This window comes from Pezoporus wallicus, unplaced genomic scaffold, assembly GCF_028554395.1.
Source record: "Pezoporus wallicus isolate ANWC-B61680 ecotype Strahan unplaced genomic scaffold, APGP_CSIRO_Pwel_v1 contig_8473, whole genome shotgun sequence".
Lineage (NCBI taxonomy): Eukaryota > Metazoa > Chordata > Aves > Psittaciformes > Psittacidae > Pezoporus > Pezoporus wallicus.
This window is the reverse complement of record NW_026635907.1, coordinates 333,366-348,269: the sequence shown is the minus strand read 5'-3', so window position 1 is coordinate 348,269 and position 14,904 is coordinate 333,366. Positions and strand designations below refer to the sequence as shown.

General features: G+C 38.5%; 1 long non-coding RNA gene across 1 annotated transcript in view; it reads right to left on the bottom strand.

Moving 5' to 3' along the window:
* LOC130593431 (uncharacterized) overlaps positions 1-14,403 on the bottom strand; it is a 41,478-nt gene extending 27,075 nt beyond the window's left edge. Inside the window, exon 1 of the long non-coding RNA XR_008970804.1 lies at positions 14,275-14,403. This is a non-coding gene — a long non-coding RNA (uncharacterized LOC130593431). The remainder of the gene's footprint in view (positions 1-14,274) is intronic.
* Between the last annotated feature and the right edge of the window lie 501 nt (positions 14,404-14,904).

Here is a 14,904-nt window from a genome sequence, read left to right as displayed (position 1 = left end):
AATTGCGTCTCTGACAATTACAGGAACCCCCAGGAGCTAACGAGGGAGAAAAGAGTGCCAGAAGGAAACTGTGTTGCAAATATGCCACTGCCCAGCACAGGAAGTAGATGAAAGAGCCTGATAACTCTAACATGAAAAGTAGGTCTGGGGAAGCATGGTGGAGCACAGAGAGCAATTAGAGGGGGTCATTTGTACCAATATTTGCATTTTTTCTTACTCTGACCTTATTGGAAGTTAATGGGAGTGCCTTCAAATAGTATATGTAAAATGGTACAATGCCGAATTGCAGAAAATGTATTATTATGCTTATTATGACGATGATCATCATAATTACTGTTGCTTAAAGTGTGGAAAAAGAGAGAGAAATCTGCCCCAAAACCTTAAATGCCATCCATTGAGCAACTCAGCACTGTTCAAGAGTTATAGCAGTTGTCTCATTGTGCAGCTGTTAAAATCCTCTCAGATTTCTACATCAGGGTGAGTTTAAAGGTGGTTTCAAGAAGGTTAATGAAGTGTCTCAGCAAATATTCATTATGTCTAGCTTTTCCATTGCATGCAAGGCAGCATCAGAAAAAAACCAAAATTGCTTATTGAAAACATTAGAAAGTACAAATGTACCATGGAAGAGAAAATATTGTTAAAAGCTGAAATATTTCCTTATTATTTTTACTTTAGGAGCAGTTTTTTCAAAGATTCACAAGGTGTATCAGAAAAACTTCAATCACAAAGTATGTATTCTATCATTCTTCAACTATTCCTCTCACTTGGAAGGACTCTTATGCTCAAAGCTGCTTTTGATATTTGGAGATCTTGGGTATGAAAGTTCATAGAATCACAAAATCATAAAAAGGTTTTGACTGGAAGGGACCTTAAGCATCATCTAGTTCCAAGACCCTTCCATGTGCAGGGACAGCTTCCACTAGACCAGGTTGCTGCAAGCCCTGTCCAACATGGCCTTGAACACTGCCCGGGATGAGGCAGCCACAGCCCCTCTGTGCAGCCTCTGTCAGGGCCTCACCACCCTTACAGGGAAGAACTTCTTCCTAAGATCCACCTAAATCTACCATTGAATATCTTGGCCTTCTCCATGTCTCACATAACCAGGTCTCCCATTTCATTAAAGAAGGGGCCTAAATTTTCCCTTGTCTACCTTTTATCCCCAATGTTCCTATAGAAGTTTTTCTTGTTGCCCTTAATGTCCTTGGTCAGATTTAATTCTGTCAGGGCAATAGCTTTCCTAACTTGATCCCCGGCTGCACTGTCTCTTTATTCTTCCCAGGTTTCCTGTCTTTGCCTCCACCTTCTTTAGGCCTCTTTTTTATGCTGGAGTTTATCCAGGAGCAACTTGTTCATCCACATACACCTTCTTGCATTCCTGCCTTACTTTGTAGAGATATGTCACTCCTGAGCTTTGAAGAGGTAATCCTTGAATATCAACCAGCTTTCTTGGGCCTGTCTATGCTATGTTACTTCCCTCTATGTTTTCTTGTTTTCTTGGAAGCTCCAAAGAATCTACAACAAATTTTGTTTTCTTATGGTCCTAATGTGGCCTAAGAGGTTATTAGACATTGTTTACTATACAGGCACATTGATAGCTCCTGTTCAACTTGCTGCCCATGAGAACTCTCAAGCCCCTTTCTGCAGAAGACTTGGCAATTCCCTTTGCTGTACTCACAAGATTCCACTGGGTCCATTTCTCCAGCCTATTGAGGTGTCTCTGAAAGAAGATGCAACCATATGGTATATCAGCCATTCTTCCCAGTGTTGCATCAGAACCACACCATCATGATAATTATATGCTTCTCTGGAAGAATCCCTCAGCTACCCAGATGAGTCAGGCCTTGTATTTCTGAGGAGACAGGTTTTAGCTTGGTTTCCTAAAGGGAAAATGTTCCTCCAGTCATGATCTTATTCTGCCTTTCCAGCTGTCAGTAAATTTAACTTTCTCTAATAACCTTTAATCTTCTTGTCAGATGCAATGGAATTTGAAAAAGGTTGAATTTTGAAAGATATTGAGTTCCCATACAGCTGAGTGAAGGAAAGATAAAATTGAATGCTACTACTGAAGAAAAAGTAGCAAAAACTCAGCTCTCATCCAGTTAATTTGAATGGTAACAGCAGATGGCAGATCAAAAAATACATATTTGCAGGTTGCCTGCAGTATATTCCAACTATTTCCCAAGGGTAAGCCAAAAAAAATATATAGACAGAAGAGAGGGTGAGAGCTTAGGCATTTTGTGAAGAGAAATTAATCAGCATTATGTAGAAAGATTATTCACATGGTGAAAGGTGTTAAACAGAGTCGAGGAGGTTGGGGAACAGATGTGCATAATAGCCTAGAAGACTTTGGGAACATGAGAGAAACCTGGTAGTACTCACTTAAAACGTATAGGAGTGCTGAGGGAAATGGGAAACTGAGAATCATTGGAAAAAGTGGAAGGACTCAGAGCTCTTGTCAGAAAAGTGGCAAAAGAGACAAAGGTTAGCTTCAAACACATTAGCTTCATTAGGTTCATTACTCACAGATCAACTTCTACCTATTGTGTAGCTTGTTTGATAATAAACATTTCTGCCTCTTCTTTCCTGCAAATCAGCACAAATTATAGCATAGTATGTAATTTAATTTGATGGCAGCAGGAATTAAGGTAAACAGTAGAAATACTGAAAAAAAGAGAACAATTAACAAGTTGAAATTATGTGAGAAATTGTTAATATTTTCTGTAGACATAAACAATTGGTATAAATGAGAATATGATAAAGATAATTATTTCAATGGGATAAGGCCACTGAACCGAAGAGTTTACCACTGTACCTTTGATTTCAATCCATCTGCATTATTTCACAGGTCAAGAATCTGTCCTTAGACTAATTATAATTGTTGAGCTGAAGCATTTTATTTGCAAATACATATTTTGTATCATATTTTTACTGTTATAATAACAAATAAGGCAACTAAACATGATGACCTGTTGGTAAAGAGATTGTGCTAGTGCAATATTGAATGCAGGAGATGGAGATAGATGCTGGCCATGAAACTGTATGCAATAGATGGGGAGAAATTCTACCACTAACTACCTGGATGATTTGTTTGCTTTCACATTTACAGGGAGAAGCTATCAGAAGTAGATTAATGCGGAAGGGTCCTCCACTAGAGTACAGATCAAAATGTTACATGTCAGCTGGAGAAACCTGAGGAACATTTGGCTATGGCAACTTCTCCTTAGGTTTAATTTTGTTTTCCGAAAGCACTTTTTGCACTTGTTGGGAGGTAGTTTCAAAACCAGTCACACCAATTATTCACTTGCTAGGATCCCCTCTGCAAGAGATAGTGAGAGATAGTGACCATCATAAAAATAAACATTTTCCTCTCCCTTCTGTGCTGGCTCTGGATTATTATGAAGGAACAGTACTATACAGACATAACTTTTTGCAAGGGTGTGCTCAACATTGTCATATTATTATGGAGGAACTGTACTATACAGACATGTCTTTTTGCAAGGGTCAAACATTGTCATATTCTGGTATCCTGTACTCGGTTGTTCCTCGGTTATTCTATCACATCCCTCCCAGACACTCTACAGTGTGCATCACTCACCTTTTCTACTATTCAGTGTTTTTCTCTTGCTAGGGAATGAGATAGTTTTTATCAGTGTCCAGTCTGAGATATCTACCTTGGGCCATGAACCAGTCGTTGTTGACTAGCAAAATGCAGCTGCTGATCCTTTCTGTAAACATCCTCCTTTTTACAGCACAGACATCTCCTTCCCCATTTACAATTACCTCAAATGCAGTTCCCTTTATATAGCTTTTGCTGATTGAACATCTATCATCTTTTTTCCTTACTTCTTTTACCCATTATACAAGTAGTGATGTGGGCTGCATCAAAGTGAACTCATTTTCTGAGATCTGATCAAACTACTAATGGCACGCAGAACACAATGCTTCCCTAATGTTTCTTTCCTCTACACCTACATTTTTTATTCCTTTCAATTCTCTGATGCCCTTCTCTTGTCTCTTTCTACCTAGTTCACTGTTTACAACATCTGCAGCATCTTTTATCTCTTTGCCACCTCTTTTTCAGCTTCTCTCTTCCTGTCAAAATCTCACTGGCATGGCTTCTTTGTCTTTTTAAGGCATTGATATGATTTTTTTTCATATATATATATATCCATTTTTAACACATTTTTCTTGTCAATTTACAACATTTTTTCCTCTGGCTGTGTGTGGTGCCAGTACAACTGAACTGTCTTCTCTGATATGCTCCTTTTAAAAATATTTCTATAAATTTTATTTTCATATCACCATTTCTAACTTGTCTTTATTCCACTAGCAATTTTATTTAATAAATCAAAAAATGTGTGGACAAATCAGCCATCTATTTCCACTCAGACATGAGTCTGGATTGCCAACCATCTGGCTCAGGTTATAGAGAAGGAATTTTTCTTCTGCTCTCTTTTAATTCAGCTTGCATGCCTGACAGGGCCAGCTGCTGGTCCAATCCAATTTCATCTCTATTGCAAAACCTTGTTTTGTAAAAGATGAAAAACATATCCTGTAAATCTTCAGTAACTGCATAGAGGTCTGAAGGATTTGAAGGATCTTTCTTATCTCTGGGAAGTGTTCAGCAGCCAGCAGTTCTTGCAGGCCACTCTATTGCAACAAATGCTCTTCTAAGCTCAGTATCAGCCATGTAATTCCTTGCAGGTGAGCTAAACAGCAAGCCATTGACTTTAATATGCCAAAAGTTTTTCCAAAGATACGTCTTTGGAATGCATCTTTGTCTAAGTTTGAGTAGCTTACATACATAATTACCAGACACAATTTCAATCAATAATCACCCAGTGGAAAATCAAGCTCATTAATCATGTCATGAAATCACAGACAATCACCACTTTGTAATTAGTGCTGTTCTGTATTGGTGGGTCAGTGCATTCAGTAATGAGTTCCTGGCACTGTGATTTGAGTGAGTAAATTTTGCATATTCATTTATAAAACTTATACCTACATATGCTAATATTCAGCTTTGTTTTAGATCTCTCTCTGTGGCTAGGTTTATTTGTAGCAAATTAGATTTATTTGTAGCAAATAAGCCACCAACAATCAGGCTGCTCTTAGGTTTGGATCTTAGAATCTTTTACTCTTTTTCTATACTAAGGGTATTTGCTGTGTGCTCTACTTTGTGTAAGACAAGATGACTCTATCAGTCTCCTCTCTTCCTGCAAGGCCAGCAAGGATCTCTGTCTCCTGCTGACTTAAGTACAATAAGGAAGTTTTTATACAGTTTTATATAGTCTGCACAGCAATCACGTAGTTACTGTACTGCCTTTCACTACACAGGAATATGTTGGTTTTGATAAGCTCTTGGCACCTGCTGCCAAACTGAGTGCAGTGTGCTTTATTATCGATTCTAGCCAAGTACACATTTCGTCTTTCAGTTCACCCACCAGCACCTTTTCCTTCAGTTTTGGTTCAGCAGCACTGCAGTTCCCCATTCTGCTTTGTCACTTTGCATTCAGCCGTGTTTCCTGGTTAATAATTGTCAAACCACATCCTAAAGCCTGTCTTGAGAAATCGGTCTCCTCCTTCCCTCACCTCCACACCCCAGCCCACCATTCTTAGGTCACTGATTTCTCATCTGAAAGGAAACCTCTCTGCAAAGGCTCTGCATTTGGTCTGTTGTCTCACTGAATGATATTTTCATTCACTTGCTCTGTTTTATTGAGGATGATGAATGATTCCTACTTTCTCTACCCTAAGATGACTCATCTGAGGAATGCAAACAAACAGGAGAAGTAATATATACAGCAGAGTATTTGAGTCTATATTCAAATGTAGGCTTGGATTTCCTGGGAAGTCTTTGTTAGCACAATAAAAGGACAGGCTCTGTTTCTCACAGTTTGCCTTCTAAACCTAACACAGGAGACACAGGGGAGGGGAAAGAAAACAAAAAAAAAGAACAGAGACAGGGTAGAGCATGAGAAAACAACAAGTAATTAAAATATCTGCATTAGCACCCCTACATCACCAGAGATGTAGTCTGTTGGTAGGTTACTTTGTGGTGAGCTGCATAAGCATGGGATTTGAGGCAGGGAAGGGAGGACATGGAGTTACTTGCCAGAAAGATAAGAAGACCTTGTAACTCTCTTTGGGTAAATTTCAATGCTGCTAAACATGAATATTTTAAACTGGTTCTTTACTGGTGGTGAGGCACTGAACTGGCTGCCCAAGAAATATTCCATCCCTGGCAGTTTTCAGTGCCAGGTCGGACAGGGCTTGGAGCAACCTGCTTTAGCAGAAGATGTCACTGCCCATGGCAGGGGTTTGGAACTGGATGAGCTTTAATGTCCTTTCCAACCAAACCCATTCTGTGATTCTATGATTCTATGATTCTTTAGGTGAGCTTCTCTTCGCAGCTAAAATATTCAGTAGGTGCAGCTGCCTAATAATTAAGGGTTTAGTTTGAAAGAGGTGCTTTGGTTCTGTCTGCAATCAGCCACACTGTCAGTTTTCTTCATTTTTAGAGAATTGAACTTACGTGAACAAACATAAGCCTGGCAAATTCTTCAGAAACCCTGAGTAAAAGAGCTGGAGTATTGCTTTCTAAATAGTAGAAAATACTGGCATTAGTTTTGACATTTTTTTAAACTTTTTCCCTATCTATTTTTGAAAAGCCTTAGGGAACTGATATATGATTAGAACTAAGATTAAAAGTTTGTCTCTGACTCCTGAAATGTAACCAAGTACATCTGGCCCTGTCTCTTTCCGCAAGTATCACAGGAGCACTATCTAGAGTTTTTGTGATCTAATCTGAAACCTACAGAAACCAGCTTGTCACTGCTGAAGCTAATGGAGATACTGCTTTGCAGCTATATATAAAGATCTGGGCCTCCAGTTATGAGCATTTATAGTAGGTTTATTGGTGGATAAAGGGAGCCTGAGGAATTCATTCCTCTCTGCATCCATGGACCTTTTGCATTTTTTCAAAGTTATTGGGGCATTAGGTTTAATTGAATGTACAACTTAATTACTGGGAGCTTCTCAGCCCAGAACACATGCCGTGTGCTCACAGTTTGATGCATCTGCAACTGCATAACTTTGCAGGGATGCTACTTATCAGGGATGAGTGCTCCTTGCTGCTGAGAGAGGCAATTCTTGCACCTCCTTCCATCATTATCCCAGTAAATCTGCTCTTAGGACCGCTGTGTGACAACTCTCTGGGTGGGATGCTCTTATTTTTCCTACTAATATTCACATTTCTCATGCAGAACATATGTCTAATGTACACCAGGTCACCTCACCCAAGATATTTACCAAGTAGGGTATAAGAGTAGTTGCAGCTGAGCTTGGTTTTGGTACAAAGTGCCTTTAAAAAATCTTTTGCTTTATCATGTAGATATTTGCCTATAGAAGATGAAAGTGCTATTTCACCTACAAAGACCTTCCTGTACTTGCTGAATTGGAGCTGTACAGGGATAATTCTTCACCCCAGAAATATAATGAGAAAGGTGTCCATATTTTTCTCTCTTCAAGAACAGAGGAAGAATATGGCAAACCAAGGGAATAGAAAACTTGATACACATAAAATACATTTGTAGCTTGCATAGTTACACAGAACATTCATGAAGTCATACGATAATATGATACAATGACAAAGGCATTTATTAACATGTTTTCCACTGCATCTTCAAAGCATATTCAGTTCTTTCACTAGTATGACAGACATCAGTGTATCAGTGAAGGCCCAGCATTAATGCAGGGAAACATAAGACTTTTATACATGCAGGAGACATTTAGCAGATACTGCTACAGCTGAGTTTAACATTATCAAATGTATTTTTTCTCTTGCATTTTCTGCTTCCCCCTCTCTTTTCCATGCTTCCTGCACTGCCACTTATCTTTCCAATCATGAGAAAATATGACATCCAAGCCAGAAAAACACAGTGTCTGCATTAATTTATTCTTCTCTCTGCATGGGAATTAAGCCAAGCTGAAGGGTTATGAAAAGCTTTTCCCTACCTTTCTTTGTTTGTTTTTTTTTTTTTTCCCTTGTTTTTCCAGACAGTGAATTTATAAAAACAGCTCAAAAAGCAATGTCTGAAAGGTTCTCGGAGCTGAACCTATTACTGCCAACTGGTCATATTCACCTGAAGAGAAACTATAATGCTGATATATGGTGTCGGCAATGAATATGTTAAGAACAAAAAAGTGTTCAAGAAAAAGGTTTAACATGGCTTGAAAATTTTTTGCCATCTGTCCAGTGTGATAAGGTCATGTCCCCTAGAGCCAGTTGGCTCCACATTACAATGGCTGTGATTAACATTAAATGAACAATTTGAGGCTGCAGTTGCTGCACACTTGTGATTGTGGGGATTTAAAATTGTTCAAGCAAAACCTGTGTTCAACCAAAACATATTTATGTTGTGGGTCAGTCAAGTTAAAAATATGCCTAAACTTCATCCTAATTATACAATTAATTTTCAAGTCTAAACTATTGTAACAGGCATGCAATTAAAAATATATTCTCCTCAAAACTGCTGTTTCTATTTTAAAATTCCATCATTGCTGAAAGCATTCCTGCCATGGTGGATGTTTTACCAAGCTTTTGCTTATCATAAGGATCAAGAAATGCTTAAATATACTTATTTGCAATTAAAATAATGAAAACAATTTTTAACCTTCAAGAAGTCCTGACTTGAATTTGGAGAAAATTAAATAAACACTTCTATGGTCATTTCAGTGCAATTGCCTATTCAAATTCAAAAAAAAAAAAAAGAAAATTTATAATCTCCTTGGCAGGATTTAAATATTTATTTATTAGAAAAGTTTAAGCTGAAATCTCTGCATCAACAGAAGAATAGCCGATGAATGCAACTATCTTTTCAAGAAGGTAATATTCAGGAACACTAAGCATCTGGCCTTTATTTTCCAACTTGTAGGATATGTATGCTAACTGTATGTGGAGCTTGGTGCTCATCATTGTACCTGGAATTTGCCTGGCACAGTTCTGTGTATCCAATAAATTATATTATATATGTATTGTAAAGATAATAGCATGCAGGTTTTAATCTTGTTTGTGAACCTTGACTCTTAAATTCTTTTCTTCTGAGTAATTTCTCTTGTCCAGTGAAGACCAGTAAAGTTACAGAAGTTTGTGCCCTTGTCCATAATAATAACAGAAATAATCATGGGACCTTTAAGAAAACATAACTTTATTCTTCTCTGTGACCAAATGTACCATAAAGGGAGATTTATTTGGATGTTAATGACATCTATTATGTGCTTTAGGAAAGGGACCAGAGAAAGCAAGCTGCTCATTCACTGAGACATTATCACTGCTGGCATTCTGACACCTTCAATAAAAATAGCAGCAGCAGCACTATAAAATCTTCTTTAAAATCGCCAAGTTTATACCAGCAGTTAGCATGAGAAAGCCATAGAAATTCATCTTGCAGGACTTTGCCAGCACTTCTGATTTCCTCTGAAAGGTTTTAATTGAGGTCATGAGGTGACATGAAACTTAGCATAAATGCAGTTTAGGAGAATTCAGCTCTGTTTAAGAATTACACAGCGGAATTGACTGGGGCCCTTTTGGTCAAGCCAGACTTTTGTTTCATTGAGGGTCCTGGCAAAGTTAGATGCAATAATGTTGCTCTGCAATTGATGGCAAACAGTGCTTCATCCTAAATCAGGTCATAAATTAAATGTGACTTGTACAGTCTTGAGGAAGGTCTCTCAGGTATGTAAGGCTTGGGTCCATGAGTCTGATGCTTCTCTCTTCTCTGTCACTACCTCTGCAGCTTTAGACATGCTCCTGAACATTTTGCTGTCCCAATTTCCCCAGCTGTTAAACAGGAATGACCATGCTTCACTTGTGCATTTGTATCATGTGTTGGTTTTGAGTTAGAACAGGTGAATAGTGATGGCATGTAGCAGAAGAGAAGGGACAGGGCAGAGACAAGCACTGTTCCTAAGGACTGTCATTCCTGGACTGTGAAAAACAGAGCAAAGTTGCCTGCTTGAAGGACTTTAAAGTGAATAAATCGCAAACAGAAGACGACTGCACTCAGGAAGAGTATAGCCTTAGATGGTTTTTGTTCATAGGTGCTAGGAGAAGTGTTAGGTCTCTGACCACAGCTACTGAAGCAAACTCTTGAACAGCCAGATCAGCACCCTTGAACATTCAGATCTTTAGCAGGGAACTCTCATTTCAGCAGAGCTCCAAACATCTTTAATTTCTATATGTTTCAAGTCAACTTTTGGAGCCTGAAAGCTGTTTGTGACAAAGATGTAGATGATAGCATAGGATAAAAAGCCCATTTTTTCAAGGAAGTTTTGTTTTTTTATCCTAAAATTGGACTCCACTGAAGTGAAAATGTCAAGATATAGTCCCAAAATCATAAACTCGTCCAAAACACCTTGATAAAATGTATTATTCTAGCAATCCAGCTGCAAATCTTTGATACAGTAAGTCATAAAATCCATTTTGCTGGCAAATGACTGTGCAAGGTATTCCTGTAATTCCCTGGGCTGGGAAAGGAAAGGGGTTTGTTCTCTCTGAAGATAAGTAATTCTCAACTACAATAAAATATCTTATGCAGCCTTTATTCCTATATGGGAAATTGATAAGAGCTTTGGAGCATGAACTGAGAAACAAGTCCTTTACCTCTGTTTTTAATACACTATTTGGGCTACTTCTTGATTTTACAAATTTACTATCTATGGGGGGAAACTGAAAATGCAACCCAGCCTTGAGGATTGCATAAGTGTGGTGATAACAGAATTAGCACAGACCATTAACTGGGGGTCTGAAAACAGCAAAGAAAGATTGAAGCTGCATTTTTTGCATCACAGCCAAGTAGAAACATCACAGAAATCACCATGGTTTTCACACCATGCTGGCAATTTCAGAAGTCACAGGATAGAGAGAGGTGTTGAAGTATTGCAGCCATGTAGTTTAGTTTATTTTAAAAGTGTAATTTTCTTAGAATTTTGTTCCAGGTTAGTATCAAGTTGTATATATTTTGCCATTTCCTTCTCCTGTCTCTCACTGTAAACAAAATCCTAAATCATATGTTCAACACATTTCAGAGCTGCTGCTTCACTGAGCAAAGACTATTCATTCACAGCAGGCAGTGATAGTGTATGATACATGTACTACCCTGCATCTTAACTTATGATTGACACTATCAGTTTTTTCACTTCAGAGCCCAACTCTTTTGTATTAAAAGGACAAATGTTTACTTTATCAGAAATAATTTCAGCAAAAATTGGGAAGATCTGGAGAAATTTTCAGCTTGCTATGAAAAATAACAAGAATCAGGTGGTTTTTGCTTTGTCCTGCCTCGCCCATTGGTAACCCCAAATGGTGGTCTGGAAATTAGGAGCCACTCAGCAAGGTATGCAGTTCTCCAGAAAGCACAGTTCTTCGTTAGTCCTGTAATTAGCCCAGACTCAGATAGGTTTTCACATTTTGACAGGGAATATTGCCACAACTTCCATTTTGTAAACACAGCTGTGGAATTTCATGAGGAATCCATCACTTGGTCTGTTCCTATAAGCCTACTGTAAGGAAATCTAATTTAACATTTTGCACACTTACTAGATTTCCAAAGACCAAGGGTGTTAGTGTCTGACTGGGCCTGATTTTATTTTGTGAAGACTCAATCTCTCAAACTCACCATGAGACAGAGTAAAAAAGTCTTGCAAAGATGAAAACCAGTGTGAATTCCAGATAAATGATTTCTGGCGAGCTGGCACAGAAACCTCTCAGTTCAGCAAGGAGCAAAGCAGATGTTAAACTGTATGAACTGATAGATCAAGTTTTGAAAAGTTACAGAGTTTTGAGTACTTCCCCTTTAACCAAGCCAAAACGGATGCTGTCACCCTGTCTGCTCCCTAGGACAGTAATGTCTTGACCTGGCAAGCTCTGTATGTGGTCAGATTGAGAAACCCTGGAGGAGAACTTGCAGCAGGGTTAGGTGCAGTCTTAAACCAAGGTGCAAACACAGAGCTCTGTTTCAGTGGTCCGTCTCTAAGGCATCACTCCTTCTTTTTTCTCTGTGGTTTAGTGATTTAAAGATGGCCTGGTCAGCACCCTGCATGAGGCAGCAAGGAGAGATGAAGCCAAGACTTCACTTTTCTCCTTCATACCCTGTAGAAGCATGTGAACTATAATGTGTCTTCTCTCTCTTTCATGGGCAGATAATGTGACAAACCAGTCCTTAAAGAATGATTCACCCATGTGGATACTGATGCATATGGCGACTGGTTAGAGAAATTCTCTCTCCTGTCATTATATTTTCCTGGCACAGTCCTTGTTCACATGCAGACCAAACCAAGTGCACAGATTATTTTTAGTTTTTCAATCTTAAATCAACTTTATATTTCAGCTTTTGCATACTAAACTTCTTTGGGCCATTGTAACAAATGTTTTGAGAGTGGTTCTATTTTCAGCTGTATTTATAGAGTTTTCATTTGAGAACAGCAAAAAAAAAGTTTGGTTCAAAATCTGGCTCTTAAATTTTTTCACACTAAAGCTTTGAAAATTTTTTCCTCCTGTGAAAGAAATGAAAATATTCTTTACCTGAGAAAAGACACACAGGAAAGACATGACTTCTATTGGTAGAACACCTGAAAGAATATTCGTGTGTGTCAGCAGCTTTCTCTTAAATATCCAGCCTCATATTAATATCCCAAAAATAACAACTCAACTTTTTTCAATTGCATTATTTTTAAATTTCAAAATACTTTTTCATATTAAATTGAAGCAAAAAAAAAAAAAGTCTATTTCACAACAGTGTAACCTTTAATATGTCAAAGGTTATTCATGCATCCTTCCTCCTTACTAAGGAGAACTTATTCCCAGAATATCTGTCTAGAAATATCTTCAAAATCTGCTTCTGCCCACAAAATCATCAAAGATTTGATAAAAGAATAATAATAATACATATGCACTCACAAACATCACTGAATACGTATGTATGTATGAACGTATGCATGCAGATATGTATATATATTAGATGCCTTTGGAAAAGACTTCTGGCAGAGTTTGGCTCATCTTCTTTCCAGTGCTATCAGATGTATGAAGTAATTCAAAGCTATCTTCCATGTAGCCCTAAACAAACCTTTCTCAGTTTATAGAAAATATACCCCCGCCCCCATTCCTGAGTTCAGCAGACTGAATTTGGGAACTTGAAATACACAGGAGTAGGCATAGTGTGGATATTCTTGCTCTATACCAGGTCTGAAAGGGGGAGAGAGAGCCTATCACTACAGGAGCTGTTTATTTGCCCAGGTCCAGACCCTCAGACAATACTGCAGACTTCCTCTGGAACAAACAACAGATTTATATAAAATCACCATCTTTCTGCAAGATGTCAGTAAATAGAACAGGAACATACCACTGCACATCAAATACAATTCAATATGCAATGTATCAGAAGAGATAATTACACATACCCTTAAGGCAAGAAGAATTTAGCAAAAAGATTATTTGATACTATTCATAGCATTGTTTGGTGAGCCCTGTGGAATAGCCATAAATTCTCTTTTCATGGCAGAGGGAAATAAAGCCAAAATGATGCATCTGTTAGGCTCAGAATACGTCCACTTATATTCAGCAAAAATGTGAGATAATGACCCCAAATTCTATATTCACCAGGGAAATTCAGTGCACTTTGTGCTTAGTTTTCAATGCTTAGTTATGTGGGCTTCCTTGTGCTATCTGTAGCCATTTTTAGTCTGACATGATAAATTGCCTCCTCAGGTCTCAGCAAGAATAATTATTCTCTGAGCAACTCACACAGCCGCCCTCATTGAACACAGAGAGAATGCAGAAGTCAGGAGAGCTTGTCAAAAAAAGAGAGAGAAAGGAAAAAAAGAAAAAAGAAAAAAACAACCCAGAAACCAGAAAACGCCAGCAAGAACTTCAGACTGCTTAAGCTCAACAGGTGGCTGAAGTCAAACTGAGCAGATAAACCCCTCCTTAGAGAGGTGCAAAGCCACAGATAGAATCACAGAAACAGAATGGTTGGGTTGAAACGGATGTTAAAGATTACACTCCCTGCCACAGGCAGGGACACCTTCCACTAGACCAGGGTGCTCTAAGCCCTGTCCAACCTGGCCTTGAATATTGCCAAGGACAGATGTAGATGTTGGCTGTTTCTCCTTTTCCCGGGAGGCAAGAAAATGTTTCCCCTGGTAGGACACAGACCTCCTGTACCAGCAGATATAGATTTCCCATCCACTGAATTCACCACATGCGTGAAGTCAGACCTCTGCATCTCAGCGGGGTGTGTGGTGGCTGCAATAAGAAAGGATAAATTGCACTTTTACAACCTCTTGATGTCAAGTGAAATGGCTTCCCTTCTTCAGCAGAGCCAGTTAATGGGCTTCGCTATTGTTCACAGCATGGAGGTGACAAACTTGGAGCAAGTCTCAGAGAAGGAGTGAAAAGGAGAAAAGCCAGCACGGAGAGGGAGAGATAACACCACTGTTACTGATTTTTTTATGTGAAAACTATTCAAATATTGAGATAGGATGGTAACCTAAAACCAAGACATAGATAGACAGGCAGATACGTTAGAGCAGACTGAATTTTGACTTTTATTTCCCTTAAATATATCCATGGGTTTAAGGGCTCAAAAGTACCTAAAATATCTCCATTCAAGCAGCTTCTGAATTTCTGAGGCCCAGTCTGTGCCAAATATTCCTGTCTACCTTCATTCTTCATTAATACGTGTACAACAGTTCACTGAGGACCTCTGACACAGGAACTGGTCCCATTTACAAATTGCATTTTATCACCTATAAGAAGCTCAGCCTAAGAACTTATATATACATGTTATAGCCAAGAAAAAGCATAGAAGTAATGACAGATTTTTATCTCCATCATCAGGGGCAAAG